The sequence below is a fragment of the Petaurus breviceps genome, unplaced genomic scaffold (genome assembly GCF_028583685.1).
Source record: "Petaurus breviceps papuanus isolate PSGF00001 unplaced genomic scaffold, PetGlider_PUasm1.0 128, whole genome shotgun sequence".
Classification (NCBI taxonomy): domain Eukaryota; kingdom Metazoa; phylum Chordata; class Mammalia; order Diprotodontia; family Petauridae; genus Petaurus; species Petaurus breviceps.
In genome coordinates, this window is record NW_027185664.1 from 6,222,918 (window position 1) to 6,237,388 (window position 14,471).

The following is a 14,471-nucleotide window of genomic DNA, read 5'->3' on the forward strand; positions in this document are numbered from 1 at the left end:
GTTAACAGACTAAATAAAAATATAATAGAAAATATATAATGTTAACATATGACTTTCTTAGTCAATTTTAGGCATTCTCAAATTTTTCTGAAACCATCCTACTCATCATTTTTTTATAGCACAGTAGTGTTCCATCACAATCATGTATCACAATGTGTTCAGCCAATCCCTAATTGATAGGTATCCCCTCAATTTCCTATTCTTTGCCCTCACAAAAGAGCTGCTGTAAATATTTTTGTACAAATGGGTCCTTTCCCCTTTTCTTTGATCTCTTTGGGATTCAGAAATAGTAGCCTTATTGTTGGGTCAAAGGGTAGGCAGAGTTTTATAGCCCTTTGGGCAGAGTTCCAAACTGTTCATGATGGGATCAATTCACAACTTCACCAATAGTGCATTAGTGTCCAAATTTTTCAACATCCCCTCCAGCATTTGTCATTTTATTTTTCAGAATTTGTAAATTTTAACAGGGAAGAGGGGAAGGGGACTCAGTGAAGGCTTGGAGCATATAGTGCTGCCAAGGGTAAGCCTAAGACAGATGGACCTTCAACTATACCTGGTAGGTGGCAGATAGTAGGGAGAAGGAGAACGGATGGGAAAAAGAGGAACAAGCATTTAATAAGTATCCACTATGTGTGAGGCACTGTGCTAAGCACTTTACAGATATCATTTCAATTGATCCTCACAACCCTGTGAAGTAGGTGATAAGAAGCTCCCCATTTTGCAGTTGAAGAAATGAGGGCATACAGAAATTAAGTTAATTACTTAGGGTCACATAGCTACTGAGTGTCTGAGGCCAGATTTGAACTCAGATCTTCCTGACTCCAGGCCCAGTATTTTATTCTAGGCACTACCTAGCGCCACCAACCCAGAGGAGTTGGAAAAAACCCTCCAATGTAACACCTTACCAAATGAACTGCTTATTTACAGGAGTCAGTTTTATCCTTACCAGCCTACTTTTAACAGTTGGTCCAGGGTCTTCCCTGTCCCTTTCACCTGTCACTTCAAAACAAAATTAGTTAGGAGCGTAATCTGTTTATAATGAAACCACTGTTGGTTGGTCATTTAAAATTCCCATCTATATGTCTTTCCCAGCTATTTAGGGTCATCTATCCAATACTCAGCACTTTTCATATTTACTAAGCTAGTAAGTAGGATTGAACTATAGTATTGGGATATTAAAGGTGACCAACATTGGCATAATTTTATTGAATCTTCTTTAAAACTTGTTTTTATACATCTTCGGCAATATGTCTTTGATGAACTTGTGGTTATACTTGTGGTTATAACATTTTATTGATCATGATTTTCTGTGGGTAGCTGACTGACTTGAAATCCCTGAGTAATGTCACAACTCCCACTGAGGGAGGGTAAAACTCCCCTGTGTTTTCGTTGCTTGGGGTCATTACTCTTGATTTATGCTGGAGGTGGTTAGTGGGACAAGCTTCAAGGTGAAATTAGATGCCAAACTCCTCCGATAAAAAAAAATGCTTAATTTTTTAATTAAAATTAAATTTAATTAAAAAAAAACCAACTGGGGTTGGGCCAGATGATGTCATAAATCCCTTCTAGAGTCTGGTCTCGGTCTCTGTCTCTCTGTCTCTCTGTCTGTCTCTCTGTCTCTATCTCTGTCTCTGTCTCTCTCTCTGTCTCTGTCTCTATCTCTGTCTCTGTCTCTCTCTCTCTCTCTGTCTCTCTCTGTCTCTGTCTCTCTGTCTCTCTCTGCCTCTCTCTCTGTCTCTCTCTCTCTGTCTCTCTCTCTCTCTCTGTCTCTCTCTCTCTGTCTCTCTCTGTCTCTCTCTCTCTGTCTCTCTCTCTGTCTCTCTCTCTCTGTCTCTCTCTCTCTCTCTCTCTCTCTCTCTCTCTCTCTCTCTCTCTCTGTCTCTCTCTCTCTCTCTCTCTTCCTCTCTTCCTTTTCATCCCTGGTCCTGGGGACTGAAGGTTTTTATATTTCTCAGAGTTGCAGAGAAATTTATTAGTCTATCAAAATAATTCTCAGTAAGTGAATAAATCTGTTAATCTGAACACCTTGAGTTGCCATAGCATTTTACCATTTATGAAGCATTTTCCAGCGCCTTATTTAGCTTGAATTCTGATGATCCTGTAAGGTAGTTAGTGTAGGTTAATACCATGTCCAATTTATAGATGAGAAAACTCAGGTTTTGAGAAATTAGTCTGTCCTAGATAATTTTGCTGCTATCGTTGTTGAGTTGTTTTTCAGTCATGTCTGACTCTTTGTGACCCCTTTTAGGTTTTTCTTGGCAAAGATACTGGAATGGTTTGCCATTTTCTGCTCCAACTTACTTTAAGATGGGGAAACTAAGGCAAATGGAATTAAGAGACTTTCCCAGGGTTACATAGCAAGAAGTGTCTAAGGCCAGATTTGAACTCACGTCTTCCCGACTCCAAGCCCAGCACTCTATCCACTGTGCCACCTCGATGCCCATCCTAGGTATTATAACTCCCATCTCTGTGGCATTTTAGAACTTATAAAATTCTTTCCTCACAACAACCTTGTGAGTTGAGTGGTATATGTAGTAAAACATAGCTATTTTCAAACTAAGTCTATGTACAGTTTGCAGGGATTCTTAGGTATGGATTAGTGGTCCCTGTTTCTATTTGAGTTTGATGTCATTGATGTGGTATTAAGAGAGTTGACTTACAAGTCAGAAGCATTTAACTGGGTTTGGATCCTGCCTCTGACATACACTACCAGTGTGACTCTGGGCAAGTCACTTGTAAGTGTCCTCAGTCAACTGACTAAGACTATAAAATACAGAAGCATTGCTCATTTGCACAGACACAGACACACATACATACATGCACACACACACAATAAGGAATCTCAGAAAAATTAAGTGAAAAGGTGATATCAATAGCAAAAGATACATCTGAAACCCAGACCCAGAATCTCTTAACTTCCAGATCTTCTGAACCTAAGGCCCATTTAGAAGTCTCTACACTGGGGCAGCCAGGTAGCACAGCGAGTAAGAGCACTGGCTCCAGTGTCAGGATGACCTGGGGATCAAATCCAGGCTCAGATACTTAGCACCACACCCAGAAATAACTGGCCATGTAACCTTGAGCAAGTTACTTAACCCTGATTGCTTTAATAAAAAAAAGGAGTCTCTACACCATAATCTAGTAAGAGCAGAGACAGAATCTAAAACTCAGATCTCCTGACTATATTCATTGTTCTTTCCACTATACCACATTAGTGTATTACCCTTTCTTGGGGGTGTGTGGTAATTTCAGGGGGTAAATTGTATTTAATAAGGATGAGGAGAAGGCAATGTTTAACCCAAAGGGAGGAATTATTAATTGTTGAATTCCAGGTATTCATGCCAGGGCAGTGTGTTGAGTATTTTAAGGATTATCCAGTTTTCCAGAGTCTCCCATATCCCAACAAGTAGGTAGCCATTTTTTTATTCCCTTTAGATGAGTAGACTTCACCAAAAGAATTTGTCTTAATTCACATATATGATGGTTGTTGTATGAATGAAAAGGAGGGTATATATCTGAGAGACAAGGCAGATAAATGGTAGCTGTTTGAATATGTGAGATTCAAGGATGATGTTAAGGTTGCACATATAACTGCTAGACTGAGAATATATTCTGCAGTAATAAGGAAGTTTGGGGGAGGGGAAGATAATGAATTCTGTTTTGGACATGTTGAGTTTGGCAATCCACTTCAAAATGTCTAACAGGTAGTTGATGACATGGCACTATAGCTCAGGAGAGTGGTTAGAGCTATATATGCAGGAATCTAGGAACCATCTGCACAGAGATAATTGCATCTATGGTGATTGATGTTAATAGTTCTCATGAAAAGCTAGTGAAAGAGGGTGGCTGGGAGGATCTGGTGGTCAACAGTGTCAAATGATTCAGAGAGGACAAGAAGGGTAAGACTTGAGAAAAGACCATCAGACTTGGTAATTAAGAGCTCAATTGTGACTTCAGAGAGAACTGTTTCAGTTGAATGATGAGGTTGGCAGCCAGATTTCAGAGGGTTTCAAAGACAATGGGAGGAGAGGAATTGGGAGCGGCAAATACAGATTCTGGCAGCCAAACTACACTTAATTATAATTCATACAGAGTCTGCTCCTCAAGGAAACTCCCAAAGGCTCTCAAGGTCTCCCACTTTCTCAATTCCAAAACACTTTTTCTCTCGTTGCAAAGACACTGGAATAAAATTTAGTCCAAAGGAAATGATCATTTTCCTTATCATTAGCTAGCCACTTTCCTACTTTTTCCATGCATACATGACCAGCAAACCTTCCCAGGTAACCTGCTTGTGCCCTTGTAACAAAGAGAAACAGTTAAGAAAAACCCACTGGCAGGGCTGCCACATCTCAGTGTCTGAAGATCTCCATCCAAGACTAATTTTAGATAGGTATATGGAAAAGAGCACTGAATTTGGTTCTAGGTTCAAAATCTGGGTCTGAGACTTGCTGCCTGTGTGACCTTGAGTACCTCATGCTACCCCTCTAGAACTCTGCTAACTCATTCGTAAAATAATGGAGCTGCCTCTTTTGGCTCTAAATCTATGGATTAAGAGAAAGGAATAACTTTCTGATGGCAAAACTTGAGGAGGGAGGATGAGAGAGAAGGTGTTTTGGGTGAAAAGGGTACTTTTTCACACCTTATCATGCTTTGTGTGGGTATATGCTCCTCTACCTAAAGCTAGCCTTGCTAGTTCCCCGTGCCATCTGTAGGTTCTATTTTGGCAAGAATGCAAAAGTGCTCAGGTCTTTCTTCAGATCTTCTCAGTCTAATGAACTAGCATGGAATCCTTCCTCCAAATGAGATCACTGTTAAGTGCCTGGAAGCCACTGTACCAGGGGAGGTGACTCAGTTTGTTGAATGAGGATGACCCAACAGAGGGTATATTATTTTCCACGATATTTTTCTCTCTTCCTTGTTAGTTTCCAGTGCTCTTTTTCTCTCTTCCATTCTCTTTCCCCACAATCCCTTCTCATCCCCATCCTTCCACTTCCTTGCAGATAGACGTATTTCCTTTTGGTTAGCCTGGACCCTCTAAACTTTGCCAATGGTTTTTCCTGGTCTTTTTCAGGAAACCCAGACACTATAGCACTGCTAGATAACAAGGACTCTTCACCTTGCCACTCACTTTCCTGGCATCTAAGTCTAATATTTAGACCCCTCTGAGACCAGATATGCATAGACAAAAACTAAAAAAGAATGGGGAACTGGAGGTAAGAGTCAGTCACATTATAAATTAAATAGTCAAAAAACCTAACCAAACCAAAACACAAACCCTCTCCTATGACAAAAAACGTTTCCTTCACTGACTGACCATGATGCCTGAAAGTCCCACCAACTACTCATTAGGCAAAGTATAACTGTCATAATGCAAATGTTATCTGTAAGAGGCCCCACAGGTCAGTCATTAACATCTTAGAGATCAGGTAGTCTGAGCAAAGCATAACAGATGGACACCTTCCACCACACTGATATCTTTAAAATAGCAAAAGACCACAGGAAGGCCTCCATCACATTGGAAGCATTCTCTATGTATTATTTATCAAAGACTAGGACAAGAATTGCATGTGCTAGAAGGCACAAATGAATGACTTGCAATCTATGCCTATGCAATGAATACCCATATGATCTCACATATACATTGAAGTCTTAGAGTGTAACATCTTAGTTGAAATTAACATCTCAGATCCAACTAGAGGCCAGTTCTATACAGACCAAAAATAAAGCTGAGAACCTGTTACTGCATTGACAGTTAGCATCAGGTTATTTGAATTCCAGAATTTACTATGACTGGTCTGTTCCTCAGTTAAGTTCTCAGTGCTTCACACTGCATGGGGTTGTCAGCTTGTTTTTTTTTTTAAAGGGATTTTAAGTACCACAATAATAGGCTTATGCCCATAGCTCACCATGTTTGGTGACTACCAGGGGGCCTGAAATAGGCCACCTAGACTCACTTTGGGGTCCTTCTCTGCATGGCTGCCCTGGAACCTGACTAAAGTAGTGCTCTGCTAAGATCAGAGATTCCCATGGTCTACAGGCTGTTGAGGATCCACTTTGCCATCCTTGACTCACCAATCAACCCAATGTTTTTAGATTTCTTCATGTACCCTGAACCCCTCCCCCCCGCCCCAATTGCAATGAGAGAGTTTAAGACACTGACCTCATAGTGATGAGTAGCAATCAGTTCTTGATGTAGGTGCCTGTGCTTTGGTGACAGTAGGAATGCCCAGAATAAGTTCCCTTTGTACAATATTATGGTTTACAACAAGCATTTTATCTATTATCTCAGTTGATCTTCACAATAACCCTACTAAGCAGGTGGTACAAATATTGGTATTGATACTTTGCAGATGAGGAAACAAGCTCAGGCTGGTAAAACTTATTTGCCCAGATCTTCTGATTCCAGAATTCACTGCCCTTTAAACTAAACCATAATTCAGTTTTTAGAGTATACTATGTTGGAGGACAGGGTTTTCTGTCTGCTTTCTGTGGTACAATATTTAACATCGCTCTATGTATGTATGGTCACTTAACAAAGACTGATGAAGATGGTAAGGATGGCAATGTGAATGATGAGGTGCCATTTCATGCTTAAATAGGGTGAACTAACCTTGTGCAATGTGGGATATTTGTGGTTATTTAGAGAATTTGTGCAAATGTCACATACTTTCTCTGTGTTTTCAATTAACATCCTATGCAAATTAATATTCTTTGACACTTTTAAGACAAGCTGAATAATAAAGTCCCACCTGAATCCTTTGATGGGAAATTTCAAACTTTAGTTCATCAGTTCCCGTATCATATATTGGTCCTAGAAATATATCACAGAAATTATACCTCCTCCAACCCCAATAATAGTTCTGACCTGCATCCTCTCATTTAGCCTCTTATATGGTCTCTCTGATTGTCTCTTTTTACTAAATACATAAGAATCATTCCCAAGATCTAGAGCTGGAAAAACCTCAGAGGTCATCTTGTTCAACCCTCTCATTTTACAGAAGAGGCAATAGAGGCCCATGGAAATGAAATGACTTGTCCAAAATCACACAGGTAGTGTCAAAGGTAAGAACCCAACTTCTCTGACTGCAAAGTCAGTGCTCTTTCCTCTGTACCACATTGCCTCTCTCTTTGTCTGCTTAAAACCTCTAGTGGCTTCCCATTGTCTACTTAATAAAGGCCAGAGCAGATTCTCTTGACTATGACATTAAAGGTTCCTTTTAATATGACCCCAATCCACCTTTCCAGCCTTCTCTCTCACTGATTCCCTTTAAGAACTTAAATTCGACTATTTGCTGGTTGCTGAGCTTGCTAGTCCTTGGATTTTCCACCTGGATTTATGTTGTTTTCTCTCTGAAATGCCCTTTCCTTCATCTGCATCTGTCAAAATCCTATTAAGTCTTTGAGGCTCTGCTCAAATGTCACTTCCATGAAGCTTTCTCTAGTCTGCACCCCTCCCCCTACTAAGCAGGATGTAATATCCACTCTGAACCTGTATTGCACTTTGTAATTTTCTTGTAGCATTTACCATGGTTTCATTAAAATATATGTATTTTTTTCCTATTAGACTAATCTGAAGGGCAAGAACCATGTCTTATGCCTCTTTTGTATTCCCTCCACTTACTCTCACAGCTACTTTTAACTTTATTTACTTCTACAGAATGACACAGGCCAATTTGGATAATATCAGCAGTTTGCCAGAGCAAGAGCTGGGGCTAAATTCTTGCCCTTACTAGAACAGAATCACCAGGTGCCTCTTCCCAAAGAAGTCTCTGCATTCTTACCTGCCTAAGAAGTCCTGGAGTCTGATGTCTCCCCTTTTTCAGCTGCTGTTACCTTTCCTTTAAAAAAATCCCCTTGTTTGATTTAGGAAAGAAAAGGAAAAAGGAGTAAAAAAAAAATGGAAATGAGAAAAGAAACCGAGTCATTCTACTGAATTTTATCCTTAATAGAAGGAGCTTTCATTTTTGTCCTGTGCCCTGCTCATTGGTATTTCTTGTGCAGGAAATGCTAATTGTGAGCTGGAACTGTACACAAATGAAGTTTATTCAGAATAAATGGGGAAAGGTTGACCCTTCCTTTAAGGCTTTGCTCACATTGTTTCAAAGCTCAGTTTAGGTGTCTCCTTGTTCATGAAGACTTCCATGATCCTCTCTTATCCTTCCCTCCACTTCAAGGGCTGCCTCTCTTCTCAAGTTTTCTTAGAGCAATTTGGTTTTCTCTTTTACCCCATCACATCCCACCTTCTACTGTACTTCCACATGTGTACATAGTTATCCCTGTTAGGATACTGCAAGCTCCTTGAAGGCAGATATCGTATGATAGGTCACCTTTGGGTCCCCAGTGCCCAGAAAAAATACCTTAAACAAAGCAGATACTTAACATTTGTTGCATTGACTTAACACACATGGAGTGAGTCAAATTGGAAATGATATATGATCTCAAACTGTCTGGGTCCCCTATAGCTTAAGTCTACCCTGATCTTTGATCTTGCTTTTCTGTTTTATACCTGAGATCCTGATGCCACCACAATACTAATCTGTGCTTCTGAATCTTAGGAGCTTCTTGTCCCCCTGGTCCCTGATTGCTGGTTTCCTTTTTCAAGCTGCTCTAAAAATAGACTTTGCTTTTCTCAAATGATCCTGTCTTTTGGCTGTTCTTTTGCTAACTTTTGGATACCACTGCAAATGGACCCTTCTAGATCACCACTATAATTTACAGTGTGGGGAACTCCGGGCCCTTACACAGGACTAAATAGGAGAGCAAAATCTTGGTTTTATTCCATGCTGACACCCCCTTCCCCAGTTATCAGGCACCTAACAGCTGTTCTAGGTATTCTTCAACTGTAGGCGTTTCATCTGTGCTAGTTAGTGACTAAGAATGTGACCCTCTGGGATAGGATTTCCACCTTTGAGAGGAAAATTCCTGGCTATGAGCCCAGCTGGAAGCCCCTATGGAATCAGCTAGTGCTGATCGATCAATTTGTTGAAGGACTATTGGATCTGGAGAAAGATGAATTGGTGCAATTGGAATTGATGGATAAACTGCTGGAGCTCATTAAACTGTGTGCCTGGATTGAGATTTGCTTCACTTCTCAGCTAGATTGATTATAGCCTCACTAGGGTCCATATCCAGCCCACACCCAGTTCATTAACCCCCACCCTCTTGACTGAGAAGAGCTCCTAGAGTTCAGGATTGAATGGTCCACGCTGACACTGACTGAATGAATCAGGGACCTTGCTGGGGGGGGGGGGGACACGGTAGGTTCCTGGAGCACTGCTGGCTAACTACTTAATAACACAATCCAGAGTTAGAAAGGTAGAGAAAACACCAGAGCTCATTATAAATGGGGATTCTATCAGAACAAAGCCCTTCTCTACTCCCCTCCCACCAGTTCAGATCTTACCTGTCTTATGTCATTTGAGCTCATATTGGTCCTGGGGGAAACAGGGGCCTCTGCAATATTTATGGACTTGTACTTTGCTAGTAGGAGCAGGCACTTCTTCAGCCTTGCACATGCTATGAGATTGTGAAGATTATTTGATGAATGATCTCTTAGGTTGGGACCAGTATATTATGTAATCAAACTATTGTGGATTGGCCCAAGGGAGCATGCTTTGAACATTTTGAATGTCACTCAATGATACCCCACTTTTGGTCACCATGGGGATGGATTGGCTTATCCATCATAACTCAGACATTGCTTGATATTCAAGAGTAGTCATGTTGAGATCTGCTTATTTTTGTCAGAATCACAGGGAAGGAAGACTCAGGGCTACCAGTCAGTTTTTTCCCAGAGTAGCAAATAACTCTTACAAATCAGTATGGGAAGTTTGAGGATGTGTTTAACAATAGAGTCAGAGGTCTTGCTGTCCTTGGGGCTGTTCATGGGGAAAAGCATTTTGCTTAATACTCAGGGCCCTCATCCCTTCATGATGTTTTGAATCTTCACGTGGGGAAGGTTGAAAGTAACAGACCATAACAAGAAGCCCATTGCACTAGGCATTAGAATATATAGATTCTCTCCCCACTTATGCATTGTGTGATATAGGGAAAAGCATTTATTTTCTCTGATCCTTAGGTTCATCCTTTGTGAAATAAAGGAGTTACACTAAGTAATCTCTAAGGTAGCTTTCAAAACATGTAATTCTGTGATTCTAGTAAAAGCTCTTGGATTTGGGTAAGAGGTGACTGACATAAAACATTTATTGATTCACCACCAGGACACCAGAGATGTTATCAGTACTTGCTGGCATGAGGAGATAAGTTGGAAGAGAGGACCTGGCAGGTGGCACATCATCTTCATGCCCTCAAGCTGTTAAATACATTCCCCTCTCTGATTCTTCAAAGTTCAGCTCAAGTATCACTTCCTTTTATATGAGGCCCTTCCTTATCGCACCAGCTACTAGTGATTCCTCCCTCAATACAACACTGTTATTTTCTTCTAGATAGCTTATCTGTGCAGTGATTCAGATTTTGAGCAATTTGAATTGCCATAGCACCCTTCTTTCCCATTTAGTAACCAAGAGGTGAGAAAAGACTCATTTTAGTTGATAGAATTAAAGCTGCTTGAGGTCAGAGACTATTTAACTACTTCATATCCTTACAGCCTAGTACAGTGCCTGGAACATAGTAAGTGCTTAATAAAAGCTTGTTGATTGATTTCAACCATTGAAGTGACCCATAGAAGACACAGTGTCAGCCACCATAAACACATAACTGTTTCACAAACAGGTAATGCTATTAGTTGGCAGCTACATGGCACAGTGGATAGAGTGCTAGGTCTGGAGTTAGGAAGACTCATCTTCCTGAGTTAAAATCTGGCCTCAGACACTATCGTGTGACCCTGGACAAGTCATTTGACCCTGTTTGCCTCAGCTTCTTTATCTGTAAAATGAACTGGAGAAGGAAATGGTAAGTCATTCCAGCATCATTGCCAAGAAAACCCCAAATGTAATCACAAAGAGTTGGAAAAAACTGAAATTATTGAACAATGCTATCAGCACCTGGGAGCTGTCCACAAATAAACCTTCAGAAAAATGAAGTGTGTATGTGAGAGAAAGGGCTGGTCCCAAATGCTAGGACTCCAAAGGACACTGGCAAAATCATACTGACTGAGTTAAAATTGAAAACCATCAATATAAACTCAAGTCTCTTTGGATACCCAATTTGTGGGGTTCCTTCTTTTTAAAATGTACATAGATGTTTTATTTAATAAACTAAATATTTTATTTGAAACATCATTGAATATCAACATGAACAACTAAACTTAGTCACTATTTACATTTAAATTAATATCAATTCATAAAATATAATGTAGGAGTTTTTCTTAACCTTATACTGGGTTGTCTTGGTTTGAAAATCAGAAAGTGTCATGTTATTCACCTATAATCTTCCCTCTGTCCTCTGCTCACTGATTACTCTTCATATTAGTTGCACTAATAAAGGACCATCTGACCTTAAGCAATGAACCCCTCATTAACTAAAATACTACTTTTTTGAGCTTTCAGATCAGGTCGGTCTGTCCTCATCACAGCCCACACCATGGGCAGGGTAGGGAACAGTACTTACCCAATAGGTCACTTTATTTTTTTTCTAGATGTTTTTATTTTTTATTTATTTTAAAACAATTTGCCAAGACTGGAATGAGTGATAAATAGAAGGCACAACAATTTTGCTGTTTTTTTGTTTTGTTTTGTTTTTTTACAAATACAAACTAAAACATGAAAAAAACTCCCTACTTCAATAAATTTTTTTTTCCATAAATTCAGGAAAAGCATTTAAAAGAGTTGAATTCTACACATTTAAAAACCTATCTCACAATCCAAAATTCCAAGTGCTAAAAACAGTAGTTTAGAATTCATTTTTATGTGATCACATATCAAAAGCAAAAAAAGTTCTATGAATACCCTTTATTCCGTTTTTTAACCATGCCATAGGGAAAAGTGTGACTGTCAATTTTTCCAGTGGCAACAACTCCAAACCAGAGAGTAGTCATGGCCCTCAATGAACAACTGGGGTTTTTCCTGCCCTCAAAATGTTTGCCAAATCCTGGGTTTCTGACCGATTCTTGGAACATGTGAAAAAGGAAAAAGAAAATTATTCCAATATCAGTTATAAGCAAAAGATATAGTCCTTTGGGATAAAACCGCTGTTGTAAAAAAAAAATCTAGTCCGTATATTTGAGGTGAGCAAGGAATTTCAGTTTTTCTTCTTTTAAAATCGACTTTTCCTAAAATATTGTTCCACAAAACTGGAATTGGGGACGCGGATGTATGGGGGCAGCAGGGGATGAAAACAGCACACACAAAAAACCATTAACACAAACAAAAAAGGGCCTGAAATTGTATCAAATGTAGGCAGTCTATATAACAGGCTAGGGTCACATTCCAATATATCCAAGGCTGAAATTCACAACGCTGCAGGAGCAAAGGTTTGTGCCATCACGTGAAGATTTGTGTGCCAAATTCACTGACGCGGACCAATCCCCCTTCCAGCTCCAAATCCTGGTTTCTGGGACATTCCTCCATAGGGAGGACCTCTTATTCCACCACCTAGCCCACTTCGTGGGACTCCTGGTCCACGTGGTCGGTTATCTCAACGGTTGCCTTCTCTGGATGCTCCTGTCTTCTTTTCTTCAACATTCAAACGCACCTCACCTCTAAACATGATGGGCCTGGTGCCAAGGATCTTCTGAACTGGCTCCGGGTCATCAAACACCACAAAACCAAAATTGGGTAGCTTCCCTCCATTTGAACGAAACACAGAAACTTTGGAAGAAATCTTTTAGTTCTGCTATGTCCACATCATGTGGAAGATTTACACCAAAAAGCTGATGACTGTCTGGATATCTCACAATTCTCCTTGTATCCATATCACCCTGTTCACCACCTTCACGAATTGGTCTGGGTCCCCTTTGGGGTGGGATATTAGTTCGTTGTTCCCTCCCTCTCTGGTTCCTCTGGGGCCTCTGTGGTGGTGTCTGAGATTCCGGTTTTGATTCTGGGCGAGCCTGTGAAGCTGGTACTTTAACCACATGGGGTGGAATCCCAGACATTGGAACAGCTCCACTAGGTGGAAGGTTCTTACTGGTCACAGATGCCCAGGAAAAGGTTCTCAAGTCCTCCTGTACTGCTGGAGCAGAATCCGCAGGCACTGGAGATGAGCTCTTTGGAGTCTCTTCAGAAACAGGCTCTTCCAAAGCTGGTTCAGACTTTTCTTCATGAATTTCAGGTTCAGCTTCTTGCCCAGGCTCTGGTTCTGGTTCTGGTTCTGGCTCTGGCTCCACAACAGGATCCTCTAGGTGCTCCTCCAGGTCATTGCTGCCAGTCTGGTCATAAGAAGCCCCGGAGTCATCAGGGACTCCCTCCGGGGTCTGCTGCCTTTCCTCTGGTTCTTCTACTTCCTCCTCAGATTCTTCTTGAGGTTCAGTGACAAAACCACCAAAAACCTCATCTCGGTACCGGAAGATGTCATTATGAACACAGAATTTGTTTGCAACAGAACCCTCTGGTGCAAGTACAAATGTCTGCATGAATCTTCGAAATGCTTGGTTATTATTAGACAGCAATCCCATCATCTGGACCACAACACCATCATTGAGGGTAGCATGAGCATCCACATGATGAATCTTAGTGTGACAATTTGTAAAGTTTTGGGACATCACTTTCCAATGGATTTCTTTTTGTCCATAGACAGCATCAGCTGGTTTTCCATTGGAATCCAAACGTCCATGAACGTAAGATGAGTTCTTTCCATAAAACCTATGCAGCATGCCTGGTGCCTGGTTCAAAAGAGTGTAATACTGTCTCACAAATTCATGCCCAACCAGCAGGGGACTTGGCTTCTCCATAACCATCTCTTTGGTCAACTGCAACCTGCAAGGCTGAGCGGGAGAGGAAGAGTCTTCACTCCGAAGCAGGCTGGGTAGCAAAACTCTCACGCAATGGCGTCCGCCCAACAGGTCACTTTAATAGAGGATCCATTAGATTTCAAGTTCTGAGTTAAACAGGAAGAATTTTCTCAAATAGTCCCATTTCCATTATTTAAAAGTCTAAGCCCACAGAATCACTTTTTGTCAAGCTATGTACTGAAGTTTTCTTCTTTGCTGAGAGCTATAATCCCAATTTGAAATGACTAATTCTTGATAACCAATTGATTTTTTTGGGTTCAATTTAGATGGACTAAAAAAATTATAGATGTGAGAATTGGGAGGGACTCCTAATGTCTTCTGGTCCTAGATTTTGCTTTTATAATGAAGAAAAAAGATTTTTCTCATTCATTGAAAATCATGGTAACAACATCAGGCATTTCTTTCTAATAAATTACATACATAATTCTTCTTGATCCAGGAAACTTCAATTAAACCATAATGCAGTATTGGGGGAAAAGCTACCAGTAATTGGTGAAGGCTATTGCAATGGATTAAGTTTTGCATTCTTATGTAAGAGGTGGAATAGTGGATAGGATATCTG

The 14,471-nt window shown here is 40.4% G+C and overlaps 1 pseudogene; it reads right to left on the minus strand.

Annotated features, from left to right (window-relative positions):
- Positions 1–11,580: 11,580 nt before the first annotated feature.
- LOC138171947 (ras GTPase-activating protein-binding protein 1 pseudogene) lies at positions 11,581–13,931 on the minus strand (annotated as a pseudogene).
- Positions 13,932–14,471: the final 540 nt, after the last annotated feature.